At 38.3% G+C, this 19541-nt stretch overlaps 1 protein-coding gene and 1 long non-coding RNA gene across 2 annotated transcripts in view; one reads left to right on the plus strand and one right to left on the minus strand.

Moving 5' to 3' along the window:
• The first annotated feature begins 3706 nt into the window (after positions 1-3706).
• The window catches only part of chst15 (carbohydrate sulfotransferase 15), a 41429-nt gene continuing 25594 nt past the window's right edge, over positions 3707-19541 (plus strand). Inside the window, exon 1 of the mRNA XM_028030031.1 lies at positions 3707-3980. The gene's annotated coding sequence lies outside the window, so the exon portion shown is untranslated. The remainder of the gene's footprint in view (positions 3981-19541) is intronic.
• Positions 15691-16023, minus strand: LOC114152215 (uncharacterized). The gene is made up of 2 exons (XR_003597079.1): positions 15838-16023; positions 15691-15762 (listed from the first exon to the last, which is right to left on the minus strand). It is a non-coding gene; the product is annotated as an uncharacterized LOC114152215 (long non-coding RNA).

Below are 19541 nucleotides of genomic sequence, written 5' to 3' on the forward strand. Positions count from 1 at the left end.
GAAAATGCACCCCCACAGCATTGAACAACAATGCTGTTCTGTACATATACTGCACGTCCTGTGTACAAAACGTATAACTTCTGTACACAGGCTTCAATCAGTAGGACATCAACTTGGAACGTACAGATAGAGCTACCATTGGGTAGTTCAGAAAAATACAGATATGTTAGAAAGTCCATACCTAAACCCAATTAAAAATCTGTGGCTCGACTCAAAAACTGATATTCACATCTGCTCTTCATCAAAGTCTGACTGCGCTTGAACAGTTTTGCAAAGAAGAATAGGCAAAGGTTTCAATCTCTAGATGTGTAAGGCTTGTAGAAAGGTACCCCAATGGTTTAGCAGAGGTGAAGAGAGACGGGCACAATTATGTATCACTGTGTTGATCTTTCACAATAACATCCTAACATAGCCATAATCTCATTTACTGCAGTCCAAGAATTTTAAGTCTTTTAACCGGAACTTGAACAAATACAACATATTAACAAGTCTGTAATAAGTGCTCAGACATGCTCATCACAAAATTAAGAAGATGAGTAATATACAAGCTGGGAAGTACCAGATAGTAGCAGCTGCCAGAGTTCCAGGAAGTTAAACCATGCTTAGCAACAAACACATCAGCCCAAAGTTCAGAAATCCAAACATTTCACCAAAGGTTCAAGAAAAAACATACAGGAAAAAGTCTGTATTCAATGGAATGTATGATTCATTCAAGCATGAGGTCAGTACCCACTCTTTCTTAGCAAAATATCTCCACAAGTCTATCAGACATTTTTCCAAACCTCATTCATCAACACCCACATGCTAAATGTATTTCTTATCTCAGTTGACCATCTTGCTGGATTATTTGGAACATTTTAATCTCTGGCTATTAGGCTAAATAAAATAAAAAAGGCAAAGAAAACCAAGAAAATGTATTTCACTCGAGAAAAGAGAAGTGGAAATATGAGGGAGAGTGACCTGCTGCTTTCTTGTTTTATTTTTTGTTATGCAAATGAATAGGGCAGTGCATTTGAATATAAATCTTTTTGTTTTTGATACTCTTTAATGAAACTGAATTAACTGAGACCTTACTGATGTTTTAATTTTTGTAAACAAGTGTGGACGGTTAAAATGTACAGTAGAGTCAAAGAAAAACTGTCTAATAGCAAGGACTCTCCCTCTAAATGTACTGTTTCCTTATAGGTTATTTGTTTCCAAAATTAAGCACAATCGCTAACATCATGAAAATGGTTCACTGCTAGAACACAAAGTCTTTGGAGTTGAAACTCATGGAAAGCATGTAAGAAATTTCTACATTAATTGAGCTTTTAGTTCATACTATCGAAGAAAGAAACGACACCACAACTGCTCTGTATGTTAATAGGTCCGAACAATACAGGAATTACTAGTCATTTATTGTTAATATCAATATTTGGTCAATGCAAGACGTATTCAGGATCATTCAAATTAACTGAACATGAGGCATTAAAGAAGCAATGCATGAAACAATACATTGCTGGCTGGTTAAATGGACAAGATAATAGATTTGGTAAGGGGCTGTCAAAACTGAAGAGTATTTAAGCTGTGACAGTGATCACTGGACGAGAAACAGCTGACACACACACACGCACACACACACACCCCTGCAAAAAAACAATAATTGCAAAAAAAAAGCAAACATCACTTGTTGTTTGGAAGTCAATTTTAAGAATGAAAAACCTCTGTGGAAAAAAAGACTAAAGCCAGAGACTCGTGAGCTTCTGGCAAAGATTTTCTAAATTCTTTTCATATCATCTTACTTTTCAGTATATCTATGTGCCTTTTAATGAAAAATGAGGCTGAGGATGGCTGCAGCTTTGGAGCATAATTGTCTGCAGATGTGGCACAAAGTGCAGACAGTGATTTAAATATATGCCCTGGATGAGTTGATTAAGAGATGACCTACAATTACACACTCACCTCCTGATGAAGCTGTTCTCTTTCGATCTGATTAATTTCAGTCCTTTAGTGTGATCCAGCACACTAAACTTCATATTGTGAGGAGATTAAATTCCCTAAAATCCATAAAACCGCTTCAGTTTGTTGTTTATTTCAGTAAATATAAGGATGTTGGGCATACTTGAGATTATTGGTTTTGTAGACGTATGAGCTGCCATGACCACATCAATATCGCAGCGATAAACTCGGTGAGTGCAGACTCGGCAGAAAAAGCTGAGAAGCATGTCTGAAACCCACAGCGAGACCACATATTTCCTAACCAAGAGGTAATTTTTTGTGACTCACCTTGATGCTGGCCACATGCGGCACAGTCACTGAAGTTAAGCAATGATTTGTGTACAGGTCTGATTTGTCCAAACGTCTCAAAATGAATCACTTCCCTTCCATCTGCTGGACCTCGTATTTGAAGAGTTCATGCACTTATATCATTTTGCCATTTTAACATTTCATTGGGATTTTCATCAAGTTATCTGCTTTACACAAGTAAGCAGATGACTGTGCAAGATGACACACATAAAGATCACATTGAGCACATCATCCTCAGTGTGAAACATGCTGGGGTCAGCATCATGCTGTGTGGCTGCTTTTCTACAGCAGGCAGAGGGAAGCTTGGGAGGGTATGGAAGGATTAATGGAATTTAATAAATAGTAATCCTAGAGGAAACCCAGTTACAAAGCTTTTGAGACTGTGGTGGAGGTTCATTTTCCATCTGGACAACCTTTTAAATATAGCAATGGCTTCAATAGAAAGGTATAGATCAAAGTACATTGTGCTAGAATGGTCCAGTCAGAGTTCGGGCCCAAATTTAACTGAGAATCTGAGGCAAGACTTGATGACTGGTGTTCACAGATGGTATTCAGTCAACCTGACTAACCTTGAGCTGTTTTCCAAAGAAGAACTCTGATCTCTAGATGTACAAAACCATTAAAGACATGCCCCAAAAGACTTGTAGCTGTAATTGCTGCAAAATGTGGTTTGGGAAGGATAAATATAAATGTTCCCCCCACCTTTGAAAATCATTTTTCCTTTTTTTATTCCCTGTTACATAAAATCACGTGGGTCATCTTCTTCGTCCACAAACCGAGACAGTAACATTTTTTTCAGAGGCGTTGTTCTCTTGAAACTTCATGTGCCAACAAGTTTGTTTTTGTGTGTTTAGAGAATGCTTAACAACGCCAGACTGTTAAAGTAAAACCACTGACAGTAAATATAAAAAAAGGAAGTTATATTTTTTTTATTTTTACCCTAACTTGCTGGCATTAAAGCAGACAAAACATTTTCTGTTTTAGATCTGGTAGGGTCATCGAAAAAATAATCCTAATCCCCTTCGTCCACTTTATATACCTGTCTGTCCTTGCAGTGGGGCTGGTGCCTAGAAAGAGCCTGGGAGGTGAAGGCAACTGTGTGGCATTCAGGGCGCACTGGAGACGTGGCTCCAATAAATACCTGAACATCAAGTGCAGAAGAGGTTCTAGAAACAGCTATGTTAATATTCAGATCTTGAGCTCCAGTTGGGCTTCAAGTTCATCAGGGTAGCTGCTGAAGGACCTGTAGTGATCCCCACACTGTGTAGGGGATGACTACAGTGTAGGTCCTTTTAGGAAATTGTATGCTTAAAACTGCGCATTTTATTGTATTTTTTTTCTATTATTTCCGTGATATTTCTGTGATTGCTATAGTCGGTCGTGGGGGATGTCCTCTCCTGTCCCTCAGCACCAGCAAACAGAAACAGAAAGACAGAAAGAGAGAGAGAGAGAGCTCCTTCCTCCGCTCATACCGAGCGCTCCGGAGACAGAGACAGTCACATATCAGAGTCCGCAACTTGTTCTTCTGTGGCAACCATCAGAGGGGAAGGGAAATAATAATGGCACGGATTTATAAAGGTTATTAAATACGCGGGCAGCGATCGGCATGGAAATACACAATCAGGCGATGAGAAGTTGTTTCATCCGGCTGATCGTGTGAGCGCTGCTGCCGGCTTCCAGCAAGAAAACTCATGGTAGGTTTAATTCCTCGTATTGTTACTATTGTATCACCGCTTGCCTTTTATTTTTCAAAAGCCAAATCTTTGCATTTTGCTCTTCGACCCCCTGATTGCATGCGTCTGTGAAGGGAGCTGGTGCAGAGATGGAAAAGTTTTTTGGGGGAACTGATTTGACTCTCAGTATGTGTCTCTGTTTGTTCCTACAAGCGGAGACATCACCTAATATAACGGAGCCCTTTCAGCGATCAGGCGCCTGATGCCTGCGCACATAATGAATGGCTCACTATGTATTCTAATCAAACTTGTCTCGTTTGGCTGCGAATTAAAGTGGAATACTGTTATTGTGTAAAAAAAAAAAAAAAGAAAGAAAAGAAAAGACAATTTAAATCTGATCAATCAATTATGCTGGAACTGTCCAGAATAAATTATTCAGAGGCGATTTATAAAATTTTTTAATATATATAAAAGAAGATTTAGCTGTCATTTATGAGAGAAACAAAAGGGTTTTCTGCTGACCAATGAGAGCATTGGAAACCTGAAGAGGCACGAAGTGGTCCTCTGTTGCCTTTGTCCGAGCAAAGACTCCCACCAGACCACTTGCTGCTAGAAACACATGTGAGGATGTCTGGAATCATTTCCATCAGATTTTAAAGCTATCAACCAGACTTCCCTATAAAATAAATCAAACGCACTCTGCCTACAGCTTGTCACTTGTAGAACCTCCCATGTTCATTTTTTTGTTACTTCTGCTATTTGCTGTAAATTGCTGCTTTATCAAAATAAAAATCCCCTCTGAAAAAGAAAATAAGCCTTCACAAACAAATGGCATAAGTCAAAACCGGATTTACTGTCTAAATTTGTACTAAAAAAAGGAACTTGACTTTGTTTCCTCTTTGCTTCCTGTATCCAGATGTTTTAAATTTGCTATTTTGATGGGAAATAATATTGATTTTTTTTCAAAGAAATTTGTATAAATCAAAGAACGGACAAGAAAGTTGTATGGATTTTAGAAAATTTACCAAGAAAAAGCAGCTTGTGAGAAGGATCAGAGCAGACTTGAATGAGGACATTTTATCATCAAAGATCTCCAGCAATCATTTAATTTTCAGTTTTTTTGTAAAAATATTTTGTATTTCCGTCCAACCATTATCTATCACTTAATCCAGAATTGGTTTGCGAAGGTGGGGGGGGGGCTTGGGCCAGCTCTTCTGGGGGAATCCCAAAGAGTTCCAGGCCAGGGGAACTCCACAGCCTGTCCACAGTGTCTTTGGTCTCACTTTGGATTTCGTACTCGTTCTAGTGGGACACACCCAGCGCACCTCACCGGGAGTGTGTCCAGGAAGCATCCTAACCACATACCTGACCCAACTCAACCGTCATTTTTGGAAATATTCCATATATTTCATTCTATCTGTATGAAAACATCAAATTTTGGTAAAATACAGTACATGCCATTACATTTTTCTATGTTCATTGTGACATACTTTATGTCCTTTGCAATTCAAATGAAAACCAAACCTGGCTGCATAAGTGTTACACCTTTAAACTGACACTTTGATTCAGTTTCAGCATTCAGTTTTTTTGAGTTCACAACTAAAATCAATTAAAGTGAATCTGATTAACCTAAAGGAAAATTCATCATGATGATTTTCCTGATATTTGCTCTGCATCTTGTAGTTAAAAACATAGTTTGCATAGATATTACAAATGAACAAAAGGATTTCATAACATCATGTTCACACTCCAGACTAACAGGAAATGAAGTATAATGAAGTATTTATACAAGCTAATAAAATTGTTTTAGCAATTAGGTTAATAGAGATGAAAAAAATAATCTAAATTGAAATCATTCAAATACATTTATTTTTTCTGGATTTTTTTTAACCTATATATGCCAATGAAGAGAGATCTATATGTTCTAGTGGTTGCATAATTTTCAAGTTAATATATTTGACTCCAATCTCAGTGCCTAAAAGATTTTTAATTTGCTGCACTTGAGCTTTCAATTAATCACCCGTGTGTCACCTTATTTATTTATTTTTTTGCTGAGTGTAGCTTCAAACAGAAAGGTAAAAGTGAAACGAGCACAGCAGAATTGGGTGGGAATAACTGGGATGCTGAAGCACATTGTAACTTCTGTGTAAATGTACTGACAGCAGCTTTAGCAGCAACATATTTTTATTTTTAGCTTGTACTACAGTTGTCACTGAATTTGAACTCATTACCATACATTACAACATACCAATAGTGACAGTTTACCTGTGGTCATTTCAACCTAAGTGCATCTTTTTTTTAAACAGGTTTTCAGGAATCTTTAACTGTGAATCTTTAACGGCAATATTAATCATTGCACACCAGTTTTGTTCGTCTGAAACTGACAGGAAGTAAAAGACAGGCGCCGAAACTTATAGATAATTAAGAAACATGAAGCCTCCATGCAGACAGTAATGTACCTGTGCACCATACTCAGCATACAGCCAAAATGTCAATAGATGTTTTCTGAAAAAAAATATATATATATATATGTCACTTCTATATTTTATTGTGATTTTATTTGATAAACCCAAAACACATTAGCACAAAACTATGAAGTGAAAGTAAAATAATTCAGGGTATTTTATAATTTTTTACAAATAAAATTTAAAAGGGGGAAAATTGTGCTTAGCATCCATGAAACAATACCTTGGGGAACAACCATTCACTGCAGTTACACCTTCCTCCATAGGTTTACTGCGGCTACAACTACATGGCTTGTGGTGAATGTCTACACATTTTCACAAAGGCCAGATTTGTAGAGTAAGTGAGGAGTAGTTGTGTCAACAGATTCTTCCACCTGAGCTACAGCTCTGCTTACTCCCTCAGAGCTTTCAAGAACCTCTTGCATGCTTTTCTGATTAAATTCTGAAAAGCAATAACGAAGACATTTGTTATTGCACGGGTGGATGGGCATTCCTTGTTAAGTTTGCAGTTGTGCTTCATTGTTTTCGTTTTCATAAGATGGACTTAACTGGACAAACTGCACATATCCCTCTGATTAAAATTTGCTCCAAATCAATTCAAGTCAGGCCAGCATTTACAGGCCACATCGGCTGCTGCATAATAATGCTCTTTTACATGATGCAACAAGAGATTTGCTTGCGTGCGCGACGTCGTCGTTGTGTGCAACTTCCTGCAAGTTGATAAAGACTGTGTGGGGAGCTGAGACACACAGTTGGCATTCTAAATGTGAAGGGAATTTTCTTCCTCCTTGAAATGTATTATTACACAAAGAGTGGGATGGGTGATTAGGATGATTTAGACTGGTGTACAGTGCGTGGTCTCCAGCTGGCACAGCTCGGGTTCTGCTCCCGTTCGTTTCATCTCTCCCACGAGCTGATTTTTGTGGAGCGCATGAGTATGTTTGATGAAATTTTCTGCTAATACAAAAGCAGAGCTGCAGAACCTTTTTCTCAGCGTTGATTTAGATGTAGTATTCTTCATAAGTGGTTGATGAAGCATTCAGTCACATCAAACACACAGCATTGCACACCTCCTGTGTCAGTTTTGAGTTTTCAGTCACATATAAATCTGATGTTTGTTTTTTTTTCGGACTTGTGATTTTAGGGGTAAACAGGTTGTTTGGTAGGAATTACTGAAACACAGACATAATGAATGTCTTCGTTGTTAAAATATTCACAAGAGATGTCTCATGGGAAGGTTATTTAGTTAAAAAAAGAAAAAGCTGTGGGGATTTACAGAGTTTCTGTGGAGTCAGAAAAAATACGGAATTTGATTTACATAACTTCCAGACTTGGGGTGAAAGTGGCGACAGTGGTAGCAGATCATCCTGTAACCAGTGGGTTTTCGATTTGTGGCACCAGTGCATTGCAGCTCCTGTCAGACAGTGTAGTAGCTTTCCACCATCAGAGTGTGGGAATGGGTGAATGACTGAATGTAGTGTAAAGCATTTTGGAGTGGACTGGATCAGTGCTATAAAAGTGCAGGCCATTTACCATGACTAGAACCCGGATGTAAAATATGGAAGGCAAAGCTATATTTTTTCCCCATAAACTATTATGAAAAGTAAGCAATTCATCCATCTGTCCACCATGAGCTTATGTAGTTTTACTCTAAAATCTGGTTACAATATGAAAACTGTGTTGCACCTCACAATTTAAGAGAATTTAATCATATTTTTAAAAAAAATCTTTGATGTTGTTTTATCAATAAAGCTTAAAATAATTTGGTATTAAGCATGTTAAAAGAGCAATACTCATATCAGGTTAGACCACAGCAGGGATTCTTTGACTTTGAACTAACATAGAGCTGCAGACTCGAATTGCACAAGTTTAGAGGGAGGACTAAATATTTTTCTTAGTAAAAAATGCTAATTGAACCATAAGCAGCTGGTACGATAATAGACAACTTGCACTTGAATTACCGTGCAATCCTGCATTTAATGTCACATAGATTTAACACACTGCTGTTCTTGTTTACGCTTATGCTTTAATGTGCTTTAATTTTCCTCCAGGAGCATGCCATAAATCTTGAAATAGATGCCCCGTTGGTGTGCTGATTTATCAAAATCAGCTACAGATTAGAAGCTGTAATAAACACCGTGCTGCCAGGCTCTGTTTACCCCACATTTCTTCGTCTTTTGTGAGATAACAGGCCTGTCTGGGAAATTTAACATCATTTCCGGCGACCAAGATTCTGAGTCTCCAAAAGTCTGCAACCAGAGACTTCCAGGTCCTTGCCCTGGTTTGATAATTCTGGCACCTCTTTTATTTATTTTTCTTCAGCATATCTTTTTTCTGTCCTGAGATCTTGAAGTGGCACGCTCTGTTTCTTAAATGGAGCATCTGACCTCACCAGTAGGAGTGATTTTATTTCTGTCTCTGCTCCACCATGCCTAGAATCTGTGGTGCATGTGGTGGTGCTCAACAGGTCGTGCATGACTGTCCCCTCATCTTCAAACCACATGGAGACGTTTCCTTAGATTTCTAACATGCTCTGCCTGGTCAAACTGCAGTGATGTGTTTCTACAATGTTGAGCTGCTCCACTGTGATCAAGTCACAAGTAGAGATTGGAGAAGGATTAGAGAAGTACTGTAATTTCATATTGTTGTTTTCTTTATATTATCAACAATCGTATATAAAGACTGGACTACTGTAGGTAACTGCAGTGGGAATAGTTGTAGCACTCATCAAAATTACAGTGGACTGTTAAACAACTTCTCAATGAAGTTGATTGAACTGGTCTTAATTTAGGTAGATCACAGTTTATTGGTTTGACTATATGAAGATGTTCATAAACTAATGGAGCACCTATACATTTCAAGTAGCTCAGTTATTACTTGCATGTTATCTGGTCAAAAGAAATATTCTCCTGAGACAGCACCGCTGAAAACAAGACTTAAAAAAAAAAGTCATCAGTTGGTCAAAACTTTCATTCAGCTCCAAAAGTAGACATTTGCACATTTAGAATAGTAGCTATATTCTTGTTGCTATTTCCTTAATTAAAAAGATCTATGCATATAACTTACTTTATATGAAATGTTTTCTTGCCTTTCCAATGTTGAAGAGTGGGTTAGAGAAATAGGCCAAATTGTAATGTCAGAAACTTGTGAACAATATAATTGACCATCAGAGTCCATCCAACCCTGATTGGTGACTGACAAATAAAGTCAATTATTTTTCCCAATTAATTAACATCCAATAATTTTCAGTGAGTAGCTGCATCAACTGACAATAATTCTTGCGTTTTTGAGTTTTGATGCAAAAATTGGGATAATCTTGCAAATAAACCCAAAATTTGAAATAGCTCACAATCGTATGCAATCTTTGGTCTGACGGTGTGTTTGACACATTGCGGGTGGATGACTGCAAGCACAAGCAGCCACTCAGCGCTGCTCAAAATGCCAGGATGTTACACTGTGGTTTGCACATGAAGCTGCTAACTTTAGCTTACTCTCAGTCACAGTGGAGAGAGAAAACGACTTTTTTGCTGAAGCAGTTATGCTTCGCTATGTTTGCGACAATCACAAAGCACAGGAAAACAACAAGTAACAAAAATGTCTTCCAGCATTTACAGTGAGTAAATTCAAGAGGTTGTGGTCTGTATTTTGGAAGGCTTTGAAAATCAATGCCACTATGTCAAACAGCCACTGCTTTATTTGATTGTAAGTGGTTAACACTGAGACAGAGGCCATCATTTGTAAATGTCAACCATCTTTATTGCAACTTGCAAAGGTTTTTGGACCAATTGAACTTTCCACATTTTGTTAAACCTGTTATCGTGAATTTATGTAACAAACAAACAGACAGTAGTAGTGCATATTATAAAGTGGAAAAAAAATTAGAAATAAATTGTCTAAGGCTGTCAAAGTCTTTGCGAATCAAAACTTTTTTTACGCTGCAATTAGAGCTGTAGATTTTGGGGATTTGTCTCTAAAACAGACTGAAAAATTGTGAAAGAGTCAAAGGGGATGAATCCTTTTGTGAGGCATTGTTGGATTTTTTTATTGACCTGTTTTACAGTCTAAAATGATGCATGTCAATGTAATTGGTGATGCTAAATTGACTGCTTGTTTGTCTTGTGTGTCCTTGTGATGGATTGGCCATCTGCCCAGGCTCTATCATGCCTTTTGTCCTTTGGCAGTTAGCAGAGGCTCCTGTCCCCTTGCAACCTTGAGGAGGACAAAGTGGGTTTAAATGGATGAATGACAGCCACACTATCAAACAGGAATGTGGGCTTTTTCATTTGTAAAAAGGAATTACTGGATGTTTTGGAAACATTCTTTATAAAAAGAAGCAGTTTGGAGACATGGCACGAGGCTTTCAAAAGTCAGGAAGAATAATTTTAATTATTTTCCAAAGCCTTTACAGACTTGATAGTTCAATAAGAATAAAATTTGGATGAAACAATGAAGAATTTTTTTTATTTGCGCACGATTCATTGATTTCAATTTAAGTGAAGAGTTTGTGTTCTTAATGAACCATAACAGATTGCATACATCAATGGCATTCCAGCTCTTAGTCATGTTTGCTTCTGTGTCTGTAAGCTCTTAAAGATCTCTTAAAGATGCCATCTATAGCTTCCCACCTGTCATCAGTCGCCGTTTTACTGCATACATTTTCACTCTTTTTTTTTTTTTTTTCAGCCAAGTGACAGCAGGTTCTGGTTTTAGACTGAATGAAAGCTGGAGACAATATCTGACTGCTCTCAGTTTCTGCATGACGAGTAGGAGTTGGACTTTGAAGGAAGTGATGCGTGCCGAGCATCCAGTGATGGATGGATCCTCCAGTGAAGTTAACATTATTTATGTCTGGTGAGAGTGCTGGATCACTGCTCGGGATTTATGTTGCTGTGGATGAGCGACCACTCTAGAACGTGTTGTCTGTACAAAGTAACAGACTGGGCTGTTTGTCACTGAGACTGATGAGCTTCCAGTGATTAAGCTACCACAATGACAAACATTCATCAGTTTTATCGGGTGAGTGACTTGCTACCAGTTTTTTATTTAGGTGGCAACTTACATATTTATCAAATTTTTTTCCCTATTAAAGCACTTGAAATGAATTTTCCAACCCAGATTTTTACTGAAGCCTTGGTTTCATGTATTGAAAATGCAAAGCATCCATTATCTATAACCACAGATTGATTCCAGCATAGAGAATACATTTTGATGAAGATGAGTAGCATTTTAAAGCCAAGTAAGCAAGAATTATATCTTACAACATAACAACACAACCTGGAACATTTGAGATAAAACTAGAAAAATCAGTAAACAATATTATGGAATTTGCATGCACTGCTTGGCCTTTGAGGTGCTGAGTAAGAGGTGTAAATCTCACACTCCACAGTGCCAAGGTTTGGGGTCATTGCTTATGCTAATGATGCATGCAAAACCAAACTGTTTTTTCTTCTCTTACCATCTGTGCCCAGTTGTGCCTCGTGTATGCAACTTGGCATCTTAGCACAGGCCCCGTCTGTTTGTAGTTTGATTTATAGCATTGAACATTTGGATTGGCTGAGATTTTCACAGTAAGGATGTAGCCATATAAAAATCTTGTTTCATGCTGTGTGAAAATTCATCCCAACTATCAATACTGACAGTGTTGTTAAAAAAAAAAGAAAAAAAAAAAGCCTATTATAAGCTGAAGCTAACTTATTGAGATTTGAGTCCTTTGCAAAAACTGGATTTACAGTTTTTTTGAAGGGAGCTTTATTTTGGGGAGGTGTTCAAAACATTGGCTCATTCTTATACGTATTGCTTTTAAGAAGCCAGTCTGGGCTAACTGGGAGAAATTCTAGCATAAGATCTTTTTAATTTTAATCATTCAAACTTCATCATTTCACCAGTTTCATCTTTTAGTAAGATATCTGGGTTTGTTCAATCTAAAATATTGATAAGAATTTCATTTTACACATGGACTATTTTTCTGGCTAAACATTTAAAATAGTGTCTCGATTCTGCCGTGAATTGGGTTTTTTGGTAACCATTAACACTTCACATTACAATGTAGATGTTGCCGGGTTGTCCCTTTAGGCAAAGGACAAATTGAGGCATGCCCCACTATGGCTGCTCACTAGCCACTCATGAAAAGCTAACATGAGCATCTCAGATGTCAGTGGTATTTATATATCAAATAAATACAACTCAGATAATGGCACTGATATTTATATATCAAATAAGAACAGTGTATACTGCTGTGCTCCTCCCCTTGTATTTCAGTCAAATCTGGCCACAGTATCTCAGCCAGATTTAAGTATAAACATTGACTAGGCCACTTCAAAACCTTCATAAAAGATGTTTGGGCTCTGTGTGAAACATTGTGTCCTTGTTTATATTTCTCTTTTTTCTTACAATGAGGTTACTTATATATACCTACTTATTTACAATGAGTAGGAACATATACAACATATACACCATAAGCACTTTGTTGTTGTTTTGAAGATGATATGTAAAAAAAATTATTCTAAGTGAATCAATATCAAAACATCGTAATATTTTTTTCTGGTCTGACTTTTAACCAGAACTGACCAATGATTTGAAGAAAAAAAAAACAAACTGTAATGTAAATCAGCACTAAAACTAAATGACAGTTCATGTGTCTGTGTTTAGAAGAATTCAAAAGAGGAGAGGTAGCTCACCCATAAATGGTTATGTTTATGTGTGGTTTTTCTGCATCTCCTTTCCACATGTCACGCTAATGGGCCATAGCACCAATCTGCGGGAGCCTAAACAATCCACAACTCCACAGAGATTTGTGTTCATATTCCAATTACCTATAGCTTCTCTTTTTAAATAAGCAATCATTCACTAGCACATTTGTTTATTGCAGCTATATGTGCTTTTTTGCATAACCCACAAACCTCACAGAATGACAGCTCATTGTTCTCCCAACTGACCGGGTCAGCCGCTTTTTTTTTATTTAATCACCCTACAAGTCGTGCAGCTTCACATGTTTTTGGGAGTGTAAACAGCAGCCGGCCTGAAGCAGTTGTTTACTTGGCTGCAGGAGCGACTAAGATCAGAGGTCAGACTTTCCTTCTGTTTCAAGCAAATGTCCAGCTCAGGTGTCAGATGAGCCGGACACGTGACACCTGTCCAGCTCATGTTTACATTTTTACAAGCAGCAAGCACTAAAAGGCAGCAACCCCAGCCAGGTCACTAAAAGGCCTGGCTGGGGTCACGACGAGTTTGTATGAATGTTATTTCCAATCCCGGGTCTATCACTTTGTGGGATTATCCCTGCCTGGTTAATTTGAAGCCAGTGTTTCATATCTGTTCAGGCAGCTGCTACCAATATGAGCCACTGGCCTAGCAGAGAAATTGTTACGCTTTGTGAGATGGATGTGTTATTGTGGAAAATCTCTCAACCTTCCTCCATTTATCAGGATTTGGCCAAGCAGGTAGTTTTTATGTCCTGTAATCCACTTCCTAGAGGGAACAGAAGAGGACAAATGTATTATTTTGATTTACCTGCAACTTAAATTAGAATGTAAGTAATCCACCTGCTAGAGGTGGAACATATTGCAGATAACAACTTGGTGTAAGGGTTTAGAAAGACAAACCAGCATAAAATGGGAAAATGTATGGGTAAATATTAGTAACTGTTACTTCTGACTGCCATTTTGATTTTGATTTTTTTAATGACAGTAGGACTCTAAAGTTTCAAGTGTTTAGGGGGTAGGAGTTTATAAGTTCTCACTTCTTCCTACCCCATTTTGAGCATGATATGTTAACTGAAACAAAAAATCTGTATTTCCTCTTCTTTTTTATGCACTTCTTGTTACTGTGCACTATTTTATTTTTATATTTGTATCATGTTCAAATAAATTTCATTTCATTTCATTTCATTTCATATTGGCAACCTTGGAAATTAGAAATGTGAGCTAAAAAAACATTTTTTGCTCACCTTTAATTTTCAGAATTAACCGATCTGCCTGTCTGTTCAGCCTGGGGAATTTGTCTAAAGCTTCATTATCGGGAAGACTTGTATAATGCACCAGAAGGAAGATAAAGCTCAAAATCCTATGAATTGCGAATCCGAAGGCCAAGTTAATATTATGGATCCGCTGGGAGGCCCTCTGTGTAGCCTTCCTAAAACTGTATTCATCAGACCTGCTCCCGGGTGGAGAAATAGGAAGACAGCTGACACTGTTATGGCCTACGTTTGTCTAATTCACACATTTTCTTGGCAGTCCGGAGCTAATGCTTGGTCTATGCACATTTTCCTATCTGGCAGGAGGTTCAGCCCGGTTGGACAAGAGTGTTGACAAGGTGTGAAAGTCTACTGCATAGGATTTAGACACAGGAGGATTTAGAGATGAAACAAGAAACAGGTCTGCACCACCACCTTTAATTGTTCTTTTCATAACCATAAAAAAGGAGAGGTGTAGTTTTAAAAAGCCACTTTTAGTTCACTGTGCTAAAATGGGGGAGGGTGGAAGACGCTTCATGGATGGTTGTGAAAACCTTACAAATGCATAATTTGATTAAGAAAACATTGTTTTTGTGTAATACATAAATTTTCTTTGGAGATGTGGAATCTCCTAAATTGAAAAATGCTACCCCAATCTTCAACCCCATTCTTCAACTCGAGTACCCAGACAAAACCCAATTAGAACATGCAAAGTCCAAGAAGTAAGACCTGAGTCTGAAATTAAAATCCATGCTCTTCTTGTTGCAGGCAAATAGTGCTGACAGCTTTGCGTGAACTTATTTCACAGCTCCAACAAAAAGTAGTTCTTCGTGTGTTTATCCTTCTGCTTTAAAATACGGTTGAAACAATTGTGTAAGTTATGACCTCAATCACCATTTAGACTATGTTTATAACTGTGGCCACCATCAAAGCAGTACAAAAACACTAGCACTCTTTTACAGAATTGTCCTTCTGTTTAAAATATGTCCTCTGACAAAGTTTTCACATTCATAAATCAAGGTAAACATATGTGCTGTTGTTTCAGTTACTGCCTGTATGATGGCTATAAAGCTTATATGTGACAGACTACATTATGCTACAGCTTAATTTCTCTGACCATCAGTGCTGTAGAGGCAAATTTGCCTGAACATTCCCACTCAGTAACAGTAGCACTGGAGTGGGAAAAAAAATCTTATATTATAAATATTTTGAAGGTTAGACTATGAACCTTTAAAGCAAAGAGAGAAATATATAGCATACCTACAGAGTGTAAGGGCACTGGGTGGGGACCCGGAAATTCAACCACACACAAGAGTTGCAAAGGAAAAAGGTTTAATTAAATTTTCAGCTATTGGTGCGGCTCAGGATGTGGTCATCCAACACAGCACTGAGAAGAGAGGAGAGAAGGCTGGTGATGCACTGATAGGGGAGGGGTAACTTTGAAATGTTCGGCTTAACTGACCTGTAGTGCAATGGACGGGTGGAGCAGAGAATCCAGGAAGAGACTAAGACGGTTATCCAGGCAGAGGTCATACACAGGAGATCGGAGGGAGCAAACTTAGCTTGAGGGGCAGGCAATAGTCGATGGTCGTGGGGCGAAGCTTGGGTCAGGGTCCAGAAATCCAGAACAGAAGGTATCCGAGGAGGGCTTGGCAGAAGGAGTCAATCCGTGGGCAGAAAAGGGTCGAAGAAACGCTGAAGGCTTATAAGGAAACGCTGGATCACTACTGGCTCGTGGCTGTCGATAATCTGGCAAGGAGGCAGAGGCTGAGAGGAGTTTAAGTAGGGCAGGGACCAGGTGGAACAGGCAAGCAATCAGCAGGCGCGGCAGGTGAACTGAATGAGTGTTAACGCACAGCATGGACAGGACAGAACATGGATCATGACACAGAGACTACCTTCACTTGTGCCTTCATACACATAGATGCACACTGCATTTGTTGAGCTCTCACCTTGAAGTAAAAATGTTGTGGCACTTTTCTGGATACAATATAAAATTGTTGCCCCCTGAAAAAAACAGAATACATCTTTTGTGTAATTAACTAATACTAACTAATATTTACTATCTTTTTCTCTCAGGTTATTGCACTGCCCTGCTGTGCTTGACAGTGACTTAACATTAGCACAAACCTTAGCATTTCACTGCCCCCCACTAGCATTAGCCTTTTCCCTAAAAAAAGCTTTTAGCTAGTTTTCTTATTTATTAGCCACCCTTAGTATACTAAATGGAGTAAGCCAATTTAAGACAACATGCTAGTGATGCCCCACATGCTACTGACAGCATTTTGGCTAATGTTAGCAATTTGGCTCATTTTAACTTGTACACTAATTTCAACATACTGAATGGCATAAGTCCATGTTACTCAACATGCTTGTGACTCTCCACATGCTATTGAGTGCATTGTAGCTTTCTTTGGCATTGATGCTAATTTGTAGCATCAGAACGCTGGGTTCCAACCGACAGGCACACTTTGGCAGGCCCCATTTAAATTTCTTCAGAAATGTTCTAGTCTTTCAGTTTATTCTTATAGAATGCAATGTCTTCTGTGCTAAGCCTTTCACACTGTAGCCCATTACCAAAATCAATAATTTAAATGGTGGCCATTGTTTTCTCGCACTTTTTAACAACACTGTCATAAGCACTTATCCACCTCAGGGGGAGACCGCTGGTGAAATTAAGACGATGAATAAAATATAAGAAGGAGAAAAGTGCTGAACTGGGACTCTGCCTGCGATCTCAGCTAAGCAGCAGTAATGAATTGAGAAGCATAGGCCACCTTACCCACCACCCCTCTGTGTTATAATTTGACCCCTTATGGTTTTGGTTAAGCTAAGGGCAGATCTTCTGATCTCCACATGTATGGGTTTTGCTGGTGTCCTTCTTTACTTTTTGGGGGTTATAGTCTAATATATTTTAGCCAGTTGCACGTGTTATCTGGATAAGAGTGATGGATGACTTTCGCTACGGTAATTTCTTGCTCACAATTAATTTTTATCGCCTGTTTTTTTTCTGTGGTGGTGATTTACATGATTGAATTAATGCTGAAGAGCCTGAGGGACTGCAGAGGGTATAAGTAGTACATTTGACAGGTCAGAGCATCTTCTCACTATAAAACACTGGCTTCTTTGTGGTGTATTGTACATATATAGCCCAGTGCAGCCTCCTTTCCAGATGCTCTCTTTTCCTGTCGAGTTATGCAGGCAATTAATGTTCTCTTTCACTGCCCTATTTCTTCTTGCTTCATTTACGTGAAGCAATGATGCCTTTTCCAATTGATTTCCCTAATTTAATGAATGCTACTTGATTAATGGTCATAACTACAGATGCACCAATCAGGGTGTTCCTGATATCTTTGAGGTCTGAACAGATGACATCGATTTGAACTAGTTTTGATTTATTTATTTTTTTTACTTCCATGATCTCTAAATAATAAAGGTGGTAGTTTTGAGTGCAACCGAAGCTGAAGAGCTACAAGAAAATCTCTTTTCATGTCTCAGAGCATATGTTCGCACAGAATTGTGAAAACTAATCAGGGCTGATCTGATGATTTGCAGATTCACTTGTGCATCTCCAGTTACAACTCATTGAATTAATTAAGTCATTAAATTAGTTTCCCTTAAAAAGAAACTGCCAGAAACCTGACACTCTTCATCACCCTGAACATGACATTTACACAGTGAAGCAGCGGAGGCAGCGTCATGCGGTGGGAACGTTTTTATTCCAGCAGAAAATGGGAAGTTGGCCAGACTTGGAAAATACCTGCATAAGACAACAACTTCAAAGATCAAACCACAGTTATTATGAAATGATTTAGATTGTTGCTTATTGAATACATGGCAGGTGAAACTCCAGACCTTAATCTAACTTAGCCTTTATTGCAACACTTAAAATTACTTTTCATGGATGCTCTACTTTTAGTCTGACTGAGCTTGAGGTATTTTACAAAGGTTGATGGGGACAAAATATGTCAGTATGTGTGGAAGATTTGTACGCCAAAGAATTGCAGCTGAAATTCCACTAAATGGTGGTTCCACAAAGAATTTATTTAAGTAAGCCTAAGCTGCATATTTTTATTTGAATAATTGTTCAAAAAATTGTGTATCCTTTTTCTTCTGCTTCATAATTATGAACTGTTATCGTGTTGAGCCATCAAATCGAATCCCAGCAAAATACTGAAAACAATCTGGTTGTGACATGCCATAGTGTGTTTGAAAACATTTGCAACCCCCTGTATAAAACCTGATGGGAACTTATGTGAAGTGAGTCAACAGGAAAGCTTTTGTTAGGTTGCCACTATCTTTTTGTTGGTGTTTCTATGTTGGTAAAGCTTTTTGTTTTTAGCTGTTCAACTAATCTTATTATGAAGGTAGCCAGAAATCCCTTTTGATCTGGTTACAGCTGATTTAATTTACACTAAAATAATAAGCCTGAAAAATCCAAATAAATAATTAGACTAACTGCACATGTCCATAAGGAGTTGCTCATGATTTAAACATAAGAGTTCTGCTTTGTTTTTGGATGCACCTTGCAAAATAAAATTGCCTGGTGTGAAGTGAATATTGTGTTATTTCTCTTTGTACATGTTTATCTCCAGCTCTGTTTAACCAATCATGAATATAAACTGTTTCACGGCTGAGCCTTTCTTCTGCTGGCCTCGTGCTGAACTTTAATTACTGAAAGCAGCCTGTTGGAAAAGCATTTCTTTTCCTGCGGACACAGTAGCGCCCTCCCTCTTTTCCCCTCCTGCCTTTTTGTTCCTCTTTCTGACCGCTCTCCACCGCATTCTTGCCCTGACAGTATTTTCTGTGTCTTTGGTGGCTGAGAACCAGCACCATGCTTCCCTTCTTGCGAAAATGTTAAAGAGGTCATGGCAGTCCAAAGTGGATGAGCAAGAGGGAGCGGACACTAAAAGTACACACTCAACTTACTTGGAAGTTTTTAGTCAGCTATTTTGTTGGAAAAGAAGCCATAACGGGAGCTGAGTACAAATATTCAGCTCCCGAGTCATTAGCTGAAGCTACTATCGTTCAGGTTTTGCTTGTTTTCTTTGGAGCACTTGTAATTGGTCCCCAGTGGCTTGTTTGGTAGACAAGATAATCCCCTGAATATCAACAGATAGATGAAACATCTTGGAGAAGTGTTTGACAGTTTTTCCAAGACAGCTG

The sequence above is a fragment of the Xiphophorus couchianus genome, chromosome 10 (genome assembly GCF_001444195.1).
Source record: "Xiphophorus couchianus chromosome 10, X_couchianus-1.0, whole genome shotgun sequence".
Taxonomy (NCBI): Eukaryota; Metazoa; Chordata; class Actinopteri; order Cyprinodontiformes; family Poeciliidae; genus Xiphophorus; species Xiphophorus couchianus.